The sequence below is a fragment of the Lytechinus variegatus genome, chromosome 4 (genome assembly GCF_018143015.1).
Source record: "Lytechinus variegatus isolate NC3 chromosome 4, Lvar_3.0, whole genome shotgun sequence".
Taxonomy (NCBI): Eukaryota; Metazoa; Echinodermata; class Echinoidea; order Temnopleuroida; family Toxopneustidae; genus Lytechinus; species Lytechinus variegatus.
The window spans coordinates 54,030,472-54,045,217 of NC_054743.1; the positions used below are offsets into that span (position 1 = coordinate 54,030,472).

Genomic DNA, 14,746 nt, shown 5'->3' on the forward strand with positions numbered 1-14,746 from the left:
TCATTTTTCCTTCCTTTTCCCCTTTTTTTCTTTTTTTTGCTCCGCCAATAGGGGGGGCCCGGGCCCCCCCTGGATCCGCCTATGGTTGGGGCGCCCTGGATAATATGCCTCTGAATCTACCAGAAAGTGTAAAAGTTAGTTTACATTAAATACAAATATGTCTGACCTATACATTTCAGTGAAAACGTACATGACCAAGGCAGAATGATAATGCTGCGCACGTGGCGCCTGATACAGGGCTTCATCTTTGAGTGAAGAATAATCTCGGGGATAGACATCATTCGCATCGTTGACACTTTCTCTCGCGATCTGTTACTTACAATTTACATGTATTTGCCATAAAGACGGACAAACGCATGTTACAAAAAACACAAAATTTCGGGAAAAAATGATATCCAATCCAACATCTTCACACTGGTCACTGCACTGCAACTCCCGATTACAAGTGGTGCAACTTTCCAACCAATCGACTTGCGCGCCCTGGAATTCCGGAATTTACATATTGCAATACAGTATGACAGAGGTGCATTTGTGCGAACACAAAGGCCATGAGCGTAAGTTAAAATATAGTTTTGACTAGATCTAGCCCTTGAAATTAACTACATTGTACCAATCCAGTAAATATAACCATCCAAAAAAAAAAAAAAAAAAAATCCGGCGAAAATAGGGGGGGGGGGGGGGGGCGCGCGCCCGGGGCGCCCGCTCTGGATCCGCCACTGGAATAAATAGAGAAGAATCAAACTAGCACAACACTGAACATGCTGAAAATTTCATCAAAATCGGATGAAATAGTTAGGCAGTTTAAAGTTTCGCTTATTAAAAAAACACAGTGATATGTATAAATCAGTGACATGCAAATGGATCTGTCGATGATATCTTCCACTCACTTATTTCTTTTTTTTATTATTTGAACTATACAATAGTTCTTTTTTTTTACAGATTTGACCACAGCTAGGGACCGACTTGACTGAATTAGATAGTATTAAACAATGCTAACTCCACACATGCTCAGGGAGAAAATAGTCACTGTTTCATTTGACGATAGGAGAAAATCAGAACATTTCGTGATTATATCAAATTTCATATGATATAATATAAAAGAAATAGAGTGGATGACATCATCACTCTCCTCATTTGCATACCAACATTGTGTGCATATAGGTTCTATGACTGTTTTGTGAAATCAAGCGAAAATATCAGGAGCCTAAAGTGCCATCAACTTGGCGAGATACTTTATCTTGCCATGTCGACAAAATATAATAAGGTTATAACCTTATTATGTCGACATGGAAAGCAACGTACCGTACTACGTACCGGCCTGCATGCCCCCGGCCTCCACCCTCCACTCCCTACGTATGGCTATGATCTTCAACAAAATATAGTTTGACTTTGGTTACTACAAATATCGGGATTTAATATTTATTATAAACTCAAAGGTCAATTAAGCCCATCCGCAAAAGTGTATTTGAATCAGTTTTAGAGGAAAATGATACATGCATAACGCAAAACAATCAAAATCAGATGGAAAATAAGAAAGTTATGAAAATTTCGATTTTGCTTATTCTTCCCAAACCTTATTTATGCACAACCCAGTCACATGCAAATGATCTGAGAGTCAATGATGTCAATCACTAATACTATAAAAAAATGTTTGAATACAGTGCGTCCCAGAAAAAACGAAACCGAGCTTCATCAATGATTTATCCTAACTAAATCATTAATAAAATAGACAAATGACGTACCAATTTAAAGCTTAGAATCTCCTCTTTCATCTGAAATTACTTAGATTATTTTTCATTCACGCATGAGTGAGCAAAAACAATTTGAAGAGGGGATACCAAAAAGTCACTTTGCGGGCTGTATCTGGGTTTCAAAAAGAAAACCACATTTTCAAAAGGTTCAATATCTGCTCTTTAATTTGATACCTCAATTACAAAAAATGGTAGAGAAATAACAATAAGTTCTGGCTATGCGAAATAAGGCTTGAATCACAATCATTTCATAAAATGAAGAGGTTTTACAGGCTAGCGTTCAAACTCATTCGACACTCCGTTTTGTTGACGATCAGCCATGCATTAATTCTTCTACCGTGTGATAAACTTCTGTGGGAAATCGGTGAAAACACGTCTATTTAATGAAATTATGGAAATACAAGCATTGTTTTGAGAGAGCATAAATTTTGTACTTCTTGACCATTTTCTGTGATTAAGGTATCAAATAAAAGAGCAGATATTGAAATTTTTAGGCATGTGGTTTTTAGTTTGAAATTAGGCCCCCGCCAAATGAGGTTTTGGTATCCTTTCTTCAAATTGTTTTTGCTCACTCATACGTGAACGAGGAATAATAAGGCCAGATGAAAGAAGGGATTCTAAGCTTTACATTGGTAGGTCATTTGTCTTTTTTTAATTAATGATTAAGTTATGATAAATCATCACTAAATCTCGGTTTCGTTTTTTTCTGGGACGCAAAATGGTACCTACATTAATGACCAAGTATACTGATCCATACTGATCCATAATGGTATAGGCCGCCACATGTTGGAGGAATAAAACTTTGTTTTACCCGACAATGAGGAGAAAAATCATAGTGTATCATATCATATAATAAATGTAAGAGAAATAGCGAAATGATGACGTCATCAGTGCCCTTAATTACATTCCGACAAAGATGTGCATAACAACTGTTTTGTGAAATTATAATCTAAAAAAATCGTAACTCTCTTATTTTTACATCCGATTTTGGGTTTAGCTTGTTGGATTTTTTCTTTTTATTGAAACCAACTTCTTGTTTGGGTGGACTGTCTTATCTTTTAAGCATGGTTCTTTGTTTATAATGTTAAATACGAGCTGCGTGTTTTAAACTCTTTTAACAAACCTGTAAAGTCCATAGGAAGACTGCCCCGGCCCCATCCTGTCTCATATAATGAGAACGCGAAGCAAGAGCTGAGATTATATCCTATAATATGAGAAAAGGTGCTTTTTAAGAACCGTTATCAGCAACTGTTGTATAATAATGCAATAAAATACTGGAACTCTTTCCCTATCACATTAAACTTGATATTTTCCTTCACCTTCATTTTCAATTTTTTTCTTCTTTTCCTCCTCCTAATTGAATTATACTTTTCAGTCTCCTTCTTCTTCTCCTCCTTCCTCTTGTTCTTATTATTATATTATTCCCTTCTCCATATTTCATATAAACAGCTCTACAGTGCCCTGGTCACGTCTTTCGGATGGTGACGTTAAAGGTCGGTCCCAGACGTAAATAATCATATCTGATTGATACACGTCTGACAAAACTCAAATACACACAGCTCTTCTTGAGCATGTTGAGAGCAGTTGACAACACAAATGCGGACATCGTCCTCTCAGATGCAGCATTTGACACGATCATAAAGCACTTCTCCAGACATGCATGCCAGTAAAGTTTAAGGTTGATGCCACTGCCCTAGCGTTCTGGTCGTATCTCCACTGCAGACGACGAATGGTCAATATCAATGGGTCTTTGTGAGACTGGAGGCTCTCTTGAAGGACGGTGTTCCGCAAGGTTCCGTCCTCGGACCGCTACTCTGTCTTTTTGTATACTGTACCTCTTATGATTTGCGATTGTACATGACCTTCGACTCAAGTTTGAGAGATGATAATGCTGATGGCGCGTCTGACTACCTGCCTGGCAGAAATCCGCCAATGCATGGATGGTAATTTTTTTTTATCAAGCTGAATGATGACAAAACTGGATATTCTAGTCTTTTCTCTACCACATAGGCGAAACAAGATTGTCAAGTTGGCAGTGTGTCTGTCCCTCCTTCAGAGAATGCTCGTAATTTGGGTTTCCTCGACCAGTCTATAAAGATGGACAAGCATATTTCCAAGGTGTGCAAAGCGACCTACCAGTTATGAAATATGTCAGCTGAAAGATCAGTATAAGTTCTGCAGCAGAAAGCCTAATTTATTACTTAATCACCTTTGAGTTATGTAACAGTCTGCTGGCTGGTCCTCCTTCTGCTATGTTGAACAGACTCCAGGACGTACATTAATGCTGCTGCTCTCCTGCTTACATACCCTTGTTCTCACGGAGTTGCATTGCATGGTTACCAGTTAAGTCCAGTATCGAATTCAAAATCCTTCTGACTATCAAGGCTGTCCTTAGTTTATGTGCATGGTCTCCCTAATAGAACAACGCCGTCTACGTCCTGGCTTGTGTTAAACTGGTATTGGTGTCACCCTTCATATACATCATACCCGTCACACACCTTAAGGGATATGAAGACCGTGCTTTTTCATCTATTGATCCAAGCCTTTGGATCCCTTCATCGCTCCGGGAAATTGACAACATTGAAATCTGTCTTCAAATCGTCCCTCAAAACAAGTTTCAGCAGATATGTACTAGGCCTAATTAGCTTTATGAACCTGCTCCTATATGAATATGTCTTTTTTTAACATGTTTAACGGAAATATATATATATATATATATATATATATATATATATGGCGCAATAAGAATGCTGTGGAACATCATCATGTGTTATCTTGTCAAGATGTGTGGATCACTAACTGCATTGACTGATTATATCAAATTAAAAAAATAAAGAAATGGAAATGGGGGGAGGGGTCCACTTATGATGCATTTTTTTGTAAATATCAATAATAGAAATAATTGGGTACTTAATATTATAAGCATGCATTTATCTTAAGAAATTAAATTAAGAGTAAGAAATGAAAAAAGGTGGAGCTCGATCAGACCGAGGTTAATTATATGGATCAGTTCAGTTCTTTTATACTACAGTGCGCATCAAAAAAGTTAACGCTTTGAAAAAGCCCTGGGAATTATCAAGTATAAAATATGTGGATAATATTTTCACATAATTATATTCTTGGGCAGTGGCGGACCGTGACCCGGACTAGACAAAGCATGGGGGGAGGGGGGGGGGGGCACAGCATTGTTCACAGACAAAGCTGTGCCCCCAATGCTTTGTCTCGTCCGGGTCACGGTCCGTTTACTGTTCTTGGGTTTGTGTCTCATCTTTCCAATGAAACTAAAAGTTATGACAGAATTTTACACTTGAGTGAGCACTGTCCATTTTTCTAAAGGTCGCAGAAATCTGTTTGCGGGGAAATGATCGTTTTCACGTGTCAGGGTGAAAGGTCGAAATCAAACTTACCCTGCGTAACATTTCTCAAACATTTCCCTTACACTTTTAGTCAATTGAAATAAAACGGATACATTTCAGCATTTTGCAGCAATTTTGCCACCAAAATTGAAATTTAAACACTTAGTAAGCACAACCTTTACCCTTTTTGTGCCAGCTGAATCTGAAGACATATAAATCTGGGAACAAAAGTTTATATCAGACTTCTCCAGCATTTTTTTCACTAAGTTTTTTTATCATTCAAACTGGGCTGACATTCCATTTTTCATTTAATACTTGTTTCTATAATTTTTCCCAAGCTTGACAGTGATTAAAAAAATAAAAATCAAGCCGAAGCCATTTTATGTAAATCACATCTCAGTGTAAAGTAAATATCGTCACGATACCCTTGGTATGTGGGGGAGTGTGATGGGGCGCAATGCACTCTTCGAAGAGTTTTGGGCAAGGAAACAAGTTTAAAAAGGTTAAAGATATCTTCAAATCAAATTACTGGCTAAATTCCACGTCATGGTTAGGCCTAAGCTCTATTATTATTTGCACGATAATTTCAAAGTTCTGCGCTAATAATTTTTCACTATCTTTTCAAAAGTAAGTGGTGCTCACTCAAGCGGAAATATTTTTCGACAGTTTTATCGCCATTTTTAAATGGATCTCCACCAATGTTAAAATGTGGAAAAAATCTTCAGCATATTACAAATGTATAATTTTACAGGATTTTTTCTAAGTGTAAACTTTCTTTTGATAAAAAGCACTGTATATATTTCTTCACCTTATTGTGCCCTTCTCTTTCTTCTCCCCGGTAGGCCTACTTGAAAATAAAATCGTGTGTGTGTGTGTTGGGGGGGGGGGGGTGCTCGCTGGTCGCAAGCATGCGCCACTTAATTTCAATTAATTCAATTCACAATAGACCAGTTCGTAGTTACTTCATGGACAATTTCGGTCAAATGACCTTTCATTTCTTTCATCATGATAGGCAGATTTCAAAGCAAAATATTACGTAAGCTTGCCTTACATGAAGAAATTGAATAGACCAGGTGACTAGAATAGCACACAAATGAACACTTAATGAAGGCATTTGTTGCATTCCTACTTTAAATGCATATCATAGCAAGTGCACAATGTACTTTGCAAAGGTGAAATACCAGTCGTTCGAGGAAGCATTGTTTTTTTTGTGGATGTAAATGAAAACGAGAATTCAAAAGAATATATGAATAATCAAGACATCAAAGTTGGTGCTTATCTCATTAGATTTTAAAGCACCATGTCACTTAAGTACAAATGACCTTCTTCTGATCATGCGTAGAATCTTTCGATCATGCGCAGAAAGGAACTACGAACTGGCTTATACATGTGCTTCCAAATTATTTTCGCCATATTATTATGCATGCGCTCAAGCTAGATGTAAACGTATAAAGCGCACATTGTCACTCGGTAAAACGTAGCGCCTGAATGAGTCCACTGAATTGTACATGAACTTCCTTCACATGTACATGTACAATTCACAAGTCTTTCTAAACTGTGTCCGGTGCGTGTGTACGGTTGCGGGTTGTGTGCGAATCGCAGGTAATATTGGCAGACATTTTCTTTCTCTGTTTCGTTAATTGTAGTGATACCGAGTCTGAATTAACATTTTGTGAGAGAAATAATATATGAGTGATAGGAAATAACCCATATCGCGGATATTTGGCTGAAAGTTAGTCTATCTTCTTAACGTACAATCGCATACCTCTCGATCAATTTTCCTTCTCATAAAAATTCTACATATTTTGTAGTTATCATACGTTTAAATGAAAGTAAAGGTTGTTTATGACAATTAATCGGTAGGCCTTCCCAGAGACTGCCATATGCTGGCATAGCAACGAATAATGTATGCTTTAACAGGCTAGGTGACCATCCTGGGTGATTTGCACATGTTGTAGAGAGTTTCCTCGGAGGAAATGCGAAAAGTCCGGTAACCTGTCAATGGGAACGCGTTTTCAACAGGAGTGCTGCTACAGTCAGGGGCGGATCTTGAATTTCAAAGGGAAGGGGGGGGGGGTGGACATTTTTGTTCAGAAAAAATGCAAAATTCGTCTAGTTTCCGAATGAAGGAGGGATTCCTCCCGTCGGGATGATGCTCTTTGAATTTAAAGTATTTCGGAAGTAATGGGAAAATAAGAAAAATACCTAACAAATTGAGACGTGTTCTCTGCCCCAAGTTAGCCCCAAAAGCCCACTCAACTAATGAAATGTTGGTCCAGCCCCCTGAAGCACTTATTGATGACATAGGAAGAATTCACCTCCAATGAGAGAGTCGTTTTGAGTTGCTCATACGTACGCCTATATTGACCATGTAGTAAAACAGTTTAACATTTGCATACGATACTGTTGTATGAACAAGTTTTCAAAGTCTTAAACAACAAAGTTTGATTTTTGATATCTAAATCAACAATGAATTTATTATCTAAGAATGGTTATTTAAACTGGAAAGTAAACAGCGTTGTGTAACATTTTCAACAACGTTTCTTAACAGTGTACGCCAAATATTAATGATACAGTAATCGTAACTCCAGGAAAAGGTTTATACAAAATATGTATAATTTCATTGTGAAATAATCATATTCATGTCGGTTGTGATTGCATTACATGGGACGTGTCACATCCCACCTTCTCTCTCTCTCTTTTTCTCCATGTCCTCTCTACTCAATCCTCAAATAAGCCAGTTCGTAGTTCCATTCTGTGCATGATCAGAAGATTATCATGATTATGCACATGATCAGAGGTAGATCATTGGTACTAACGTGACTTTGAACCTTGAAGAAGAACTCTCCCAAAAGGCGTACACACTGTCCTGGGAGAGGGTTGTGCTGTGTCAGGTGCTGCTAGTGCTTCAGGTGATGTGGTGCTCCTGTGGTGATATTCTTGATGCACTACATACTTTGTGCTAGGTGCAGTGTGCGGGTGGTGCGTGTGTGTCCCTCTGACATTTGCTGAATGATATATATAATATTTCTCCTCGGAAGTCAGCTATAGAGGTCGAAGTTACAGTTGCGTTTGGGAGAGGATTCCAAATACAGACGGTTCTTAATGCCATGTAGCAGTTCACTCTACAAAATTGATGGGTGTACTTGAGGTGATGTCCAGTGTGTTGTGAACGTTGTGGACAAGAATTGCTGCTTAGCTTAATCTGATGTGGCATGTTGATGTAAAGAAAATTGTGATGAATTTTGTAAAAAAAATCTCACATTGGCTAACAAGGCGTCTGTGATGGGGAATATCTCAGTGAAGAGTTGACAACATCGATGTTACACTGGATTCTCTGCTATAGTTGTGAAGGACAAACCTAGCACCCTGACGCTGAATGTTCTCAATAATGTTTACATCTTTCTGCATGTGAGGATTCTATGTACATGAAGCATACTCAAGTTGAGGTCTGACAAGTTGCTTGTATGCAATGCAATGTCTCTCACTTGCAGGTCACATTTACCGAATGCTCGACGTATGATTCAGAGTACGAGCAGCTTTGGAGGATATCTACTGTGCATGGGAGTTCTAACTCAGGTTGTCTGTGATGATCACACCCAGGTATTTACAGGAGGTTGCCGTTGGAACAGGTTGGTCACTGATAGTAAAGTTGCAAGCCAAGGGTTGTCGTTTCAATGAGCTACACATGTGGGCACACGTCTTGACATTGAAGGACATATGCCACAATTTTGCCCAATCCGATAATGTTGAAAGATCTCGCTGGTGAATTGCGTTGTCATTTCTTGTCTTGACTTTCCGATACAGCACACATTCATCAGCAGGCCCGAGTACTCGTCGTGAGGATGTTCCATCAACATGAACTGACTGATCATGAGATCTGCCTGATAGAAAAAACCTTTGATCCATCCATGCATTTGCAGTATTGCCATAATACTCAAATTTGTAGAGCAGCTTCCTGTGTGATACTTTATCGAAGGCCTAACTTAATTCAGGGAAGAAGGCATCTGACATTGCTGGTCGATGTTGTATGCCCAGTCATTGATGGCCTTAGCAAGTTGCGTTTCGCATGACAGTCCCTTCCTAAATACATGTTGGTTTGGGTTGATGATACTATTCTTTTCCTAGTACTTTGACATGTGGCTCAATACAATATACTCTAGGATCTTGCAGCTGGGTTAATCTTGTTGCCAGGCTTGTAGATGCTGGCCACTTGAGCTCTGAGCCAATCACTTGGAAGAGAGGAGTAAGGACTGAGCTAATCTCATCTGCATAGTCTCTTAACATTCTAGCAGGTATTTCATCTGGACCACTGGCTTTGTTGGTGTAAAGTTCTTTCAGTTGTATATTCACTCCTCTTAAGCTGATGAAGAGATCTTCAATTGGTGAGGGACCCTTGTCTGGCAGTACAGATGAAGCATTATCATGTGTAAAAACTGAAGAGAACTGAGCATTTAGAGCATTTGCTTTCTCCTCATTGGATACATAGGAAATATTTACTACTTTTAAAGTTGGGATTCCTCCCGACTTTCTCCGCTGAACTGTGACGTACCTCCAGATTTTCTTTGGACATCCTCCAGCAACATTTTGAAGATATTCACTGTGAGCTGATTCTTTTGCTCTTTGAACAGAATTTCTCTTTGTTTTTTCATGTTTCCCAATCTGAATGTGACCTTGAACGTATTGCCTTCTTGTATAGCCTGTCCCTCCTTTTCATCTCCCGTATGATCGTCGGGGTGATGTACGAGTGGCTTGTCTTGGGCCTCGAATTCCTGCGGGGGAATGTGAGACATGATTGACAAAAAAGAAGTCATGAAGAACATCCAATTATCTTCTACAGAGATTTCTTCAGGATATCTTTCAAAGTAGTCATATGACATCTGAGAGCAGCCCCCTTAATGTCTTGTTTGTCGGCTTTGTCATACTGGTAAATTCTCCGCACTGTTTTTTTTTAGTTTGGGTCGCATATTGATGTAAAACAGAATGATGTCATGGTCACTGATCCCAGGTTTTGTTTGGGTATTATTCACAGCATCAGGTGTGATTATAAGATCTAAGATATTTCCAGAGGCCGGTCTTGTAGGCTCCCTACCCATCTGGGTTAAACTTCATCCATTCACAAGATTGATGAAGTGAGAATGAATTGCATGAGTTCTAAGGTTCGATGTTACAACTTTACAGCAGTCAATATCCGGTAGATTAAAATCTCCCGCTAGGACTAAAGCAGGCAATTTCCTGTGCTTTCGAAAGATATTACTGATGCAACCTTGTAATCCATCAATCACGTCATCCTTAGAACCAGGTGGTCTGTAGAAGTTACCAAGATAGATGCTGGCCTTCCTTTGACAAAGTCTTTGGATGCCCGCATGCTTCTGCAGAGCAATCAAACCGCCATGACGCCTGATTGAAGCCAAGACCCTCTCAACTGCAACAAACACATTACCTTCAAATCCATTGCGATCCTTTTGTACACTTCATAGTTTTCTGTAAAGATAGAATATGTCGGAACGTCAGCATTCAGTTTTGATTCGCATCCAAGTATTTCTGGATCATGTTGGGCAAGAGCAGTCTGGAAATCCATTTTACTCTTCTCAAACTGTCGCAGTCTGTCGCAGTCTATCGCAGTTAACTTGCATCCCACGACGCTTTGTTCGACGAGATTTGGACTTCTTCTTTGCTCTTGGGGCGTTTCTCTATGGCGTTGATGTCATGCGGCCGAGGAGAAGACCTTTCTACGCTTGAAATATCAGGGCTTGATGGTCTAGACGACTTGTCAGTCATTAGAGGGGTAAAGGAATTCGATGTGTCAACATAGATGAAGGTTCTGAATAACCCATGCCAAAAATTGGGAAGTCCACAACTGCAGATCCAGGAAATGTTAGAGTCATTACACGTACAGTGCTTCATAATGACTGTCAGTAATTACCATACATTGGCAAAGAAACCAGACATTACAGTGGTCACAGGCTAAACCAGCATCATCATTTTTAACTTCATGCCCATATTCGCCATAATAAAACCGAGTTGGGTCCGGGAATAAGCTCAAGTCTACCACTCAGGAATAGAGAGGGGATTATCATTTTTTCTACTCCTCAAGCATTTGCCATCAGATCCTCAGATATGACCTACTTCTGGTAAATGCAATCTGTTAAATTCTTTCTTTGGCAGTTTTTCCTCAATTCAAGTGGAGTTGTCGAAAGTATGCTGTTGATCTTCTGCTCTGATGAATTCGAGCATAATGAATCATAGATATATGATCGAGCATCAAAAATGATAGCCTCGGTAATAGCCAAACCAATGTGTAAGGTCAGAACGTACAAATTCCACTATGATCCTCTCAGTAATTATTCCAAAGAATTAGAAAAAGAAAATACCAACCTACTGATTGTTGCATACATGTACACGTACAAGTCTTAGTAACTAAATGGCAAAGTTTTTAAAGTCCACAAATAAATAAAGGACAGCATTAAAAAAATCATAAAAAGCTCACAAATACTGTATCTCTCCACTAGCCACAAAGAGTAAGCATAGCTTAACTGAAGTAAGGGTGTACTTTTCAGCTCTCAATTATGATAAGAAGCAAGTTCTCACCTAGATATTTTGCTGTCACAACATGTCACAAAACATAGTTACTGGGACTACACCAAGATGGCTGACCTCAATATCTCAGTATGTCCAAAAAGTCGCTGGATATATCATCAACATCAGAGTATTCCTAAAAAGGTACTTCTAGGTCCTTAAATGAGAATGAATACTGGTCATACGTAAAAACTGTGAATATAAAAACTCAAAAAAGTGAACTTTTAGGAAAGTATAGGACACACAACCATAGGTAGCGGAAGCGGGGGGGGGGGGGGGGGACGTGTCTCCCCAAATTTGAGGAGGGGGGGGGGACGACCCCCTAAATTTCTTGTCGATGACCTTTTTTATTTTTTCATTTTTATTTTTTTTGCTTGTCAATTTATTTTCCTACGTCCCCCCTGAAATTTTTGGGTTGAGAACCTTTTTTTTTTGCTTCTCAAAATTTTTTTCGTTGTCCCCTCCTATATGTTTTGCTTCCGCCGCCAATGCACAAAACCACTGCCCTGCACACACAGCACGAATGAAATGGTGGTGAGATAAGCACCTGATTTGGTGTCTTGATTATTCATGTACTCTTTTTAATTGTTTTTCATTTACTTCCACAAAGAACAAAAATGCCCCCACGAAAGACAGGTATTTCACATTTTTCAAAATACATTGTACAGCATGCTATAATATGCATTCGAAGCATAGTTGCCAGAGTTGGCATAATTATGCTTTTTGGCATAATTTCGACCGCTTCAGCATCTGGCATTATGCTTGGCATAATTTGACAAAATTTAGCATAATTTTAGCATAATTTGGACTTTTTTGGTGAAACCATTTTCCCCGACCCTACAAAATGTGAGACAACTCGCCCTTGCTGAACCGAGGCCGGATGAGCGGTCTCGGGGTGACTGAGTTGTCTACCGGGTGAGTTGTCCAAAACATCCCTATGGAAAATCAAAAACGCATGAAAAGAGTTGCCTCTCTAGCTCCCTTCGGGAGCTTACGTATACGTAAGATCCAGGATCTTACGGAAACGTAAGAGCTAGAGAGGCAACTCTTTTCATGCGTTTTTGATTTTCCATAGGTTTTGTACATAACAAACATGGCTGCCATTTGGCCAAATTGAAGGTTGATTTTGGAAGGCAATGTTTAATTCATGATACTGACGTCAAAATACGCATAATGCACTTGTATGATTGGATAAAACGCTAATGTTTTATTCATGTCCTCATGCATTAAACATTTTTTTCCGTCCCACAATTCCCTACGATATCTGTGCGAAGTGTCGTTCTTTTTGATTCTGCGAAATTCAACTTTTTGAAATACAATAGCAAGTCTCAGTGGCGTAATTACGGGGGGGCATGTGGGGGCACGTGCCCCCCCCCCCATCGGCTGGCCAAAAAAAAACGGGGAAAAGGAGAAAAAGAGGGAAAAAGGAAGAGAAACGTAGTGGGGGAAAGAAGAAATTGTTTATCATAGTATTATATTATGTTATGTAACATAAGAAGCATTTTTTCACAACTTTACTTTTTTGCTTAATTGTGTCTTCATTGTTCCTGGCGCTCACATAGACTTTTTAACGAGATATATAAAACTGCTGTACTAAAGCCTCCCGTTTTCAAATCAATGTACAACAAAATAATACATTTCCTCTCAATTAGAGTTATTATTGTTTTAAGTAGTAATATATTCTTTTTTATGACTACTGAAAGTTATTGCCCTATTTTAAGGTCTTAATATAAAACATTTCCTGTCCGTGCTAACGTTCGCATTAGTGGATTGGTGAGATTTCTGCTCTTCATGAACTCCTAAAATCAGTCCTTAAATGTCAATTTTTCTGATCTGAATATCAAAAAATTTTAGCTCGCGCTTCGCGCTCGCAGTATTTCATTAGTGAGATGCGTATGATAATCATGATTACAATGACTTCAAAAAGTGCTCCATGTGTTTAGATATAATTCTAGCAAAATCAGCAAGCGCTTGGCACTTGCATTAGATTACTATGGTGAGATATGTATACTCTGACTTAATGGATTCGTAACTATAGTCCTTAAAATATCTATGTTTGGGGTCAATATATACAAAAATTTAAGCTCGCGCTTCGCGCTCGCATCATTTGGTTAGTCAAATACGTAGGGTCTTAGAGAATTCCTACAAACAACCCTTAGAATGCCCCTCTTCAGGTCTATATTTCCTAAATTTTCAGCTCGCGCCTTCGCGCTTGCAGTATATTTGATTAGTAAGATATGTATGATAATCATTACATGACTACAAAAGTTGCTTCATGACTGTGTTTAGATGTAATTCTAACAATTTAAATCAGCAAAGGATGGCACTATAGCATTAGATGACTATGGTGAGATATTTATACTCTTAATGGATTCTAACATATAATCCATAAAATTTCCTTGTTTAGGGTCAGTATATACAAAAATTTTAGCTCGCGCTTCGCGCTCGCTTTGTTTGTTTAACGAGACAGTTAAGTATCAGGATTACAAAACAATTCGCTTATAATGTCAATTTTTAGCCCTCAAAATAAAAAATTTTCAGCTCATGCTCGCATTATTTAATCAGTGAGATACATATTCGTTTGATGGCACTGCATGTCCTTAAAATATCTCTATTAGGTCAGTATACCTGACAACTGAGCGCGCTTCGCGCGCTCCCTAAGTGACCCGATTTTTCTACTGGTGCCCCCCAATGCCGTGACCCACGGTACGCCACTGGCAAGTCTAATTATCTGTTTTTAGAATTGATGTTCGAAATTTTTTAAACTTTTTTTTTCCAGATATCTTGTTAAACCTTAAACTTGAATATTGTAGGTGTTTTCAGATGCCTTGATATACCTTATAAACTTGAATGGTTTAGGTACATGTGTCATCAGATGCCTTGTTGGACCTTTGACTTGACTTCTGTGTTTTCACTTTCCACATGCCTTTTTATACATTAAACTTGAAACTCGTGTGTTCAGATACCTTGATATACCGGGTACATACATGAAACTTGCTGCTGTCTTTCCACTTGTCTTTTTATACATTACACTTGAATTTTACTATGAGATGCCTTGCC

General features: G+C 38.7%; 1 protein-coding gene across 1 annotated transcript in view; it reads left to right on the forward strand.

Moving 5' to 3' along the window:
- The first annotated feature begins 6,668 nt into the window (after positions 1-6,668).
- The window catches only part of LOC121414339 (5-methyltetrahydropteroyltriglutamate--homocysteine methyltransferase-like), a 53,030-nt gene continuing 44,952 nt past the window's right edge, over positions 6,669-14,746 (forward strand). Inside the window, exon 1 of the mRNA XM_041607485.1 lies at positions 6,669-6,709. The gene's annotated coding sequence lies outside the window, so the exon portion shown is untranslated. The remainder of the gene's footprint in view (positions 6,710-14,746) is intronic.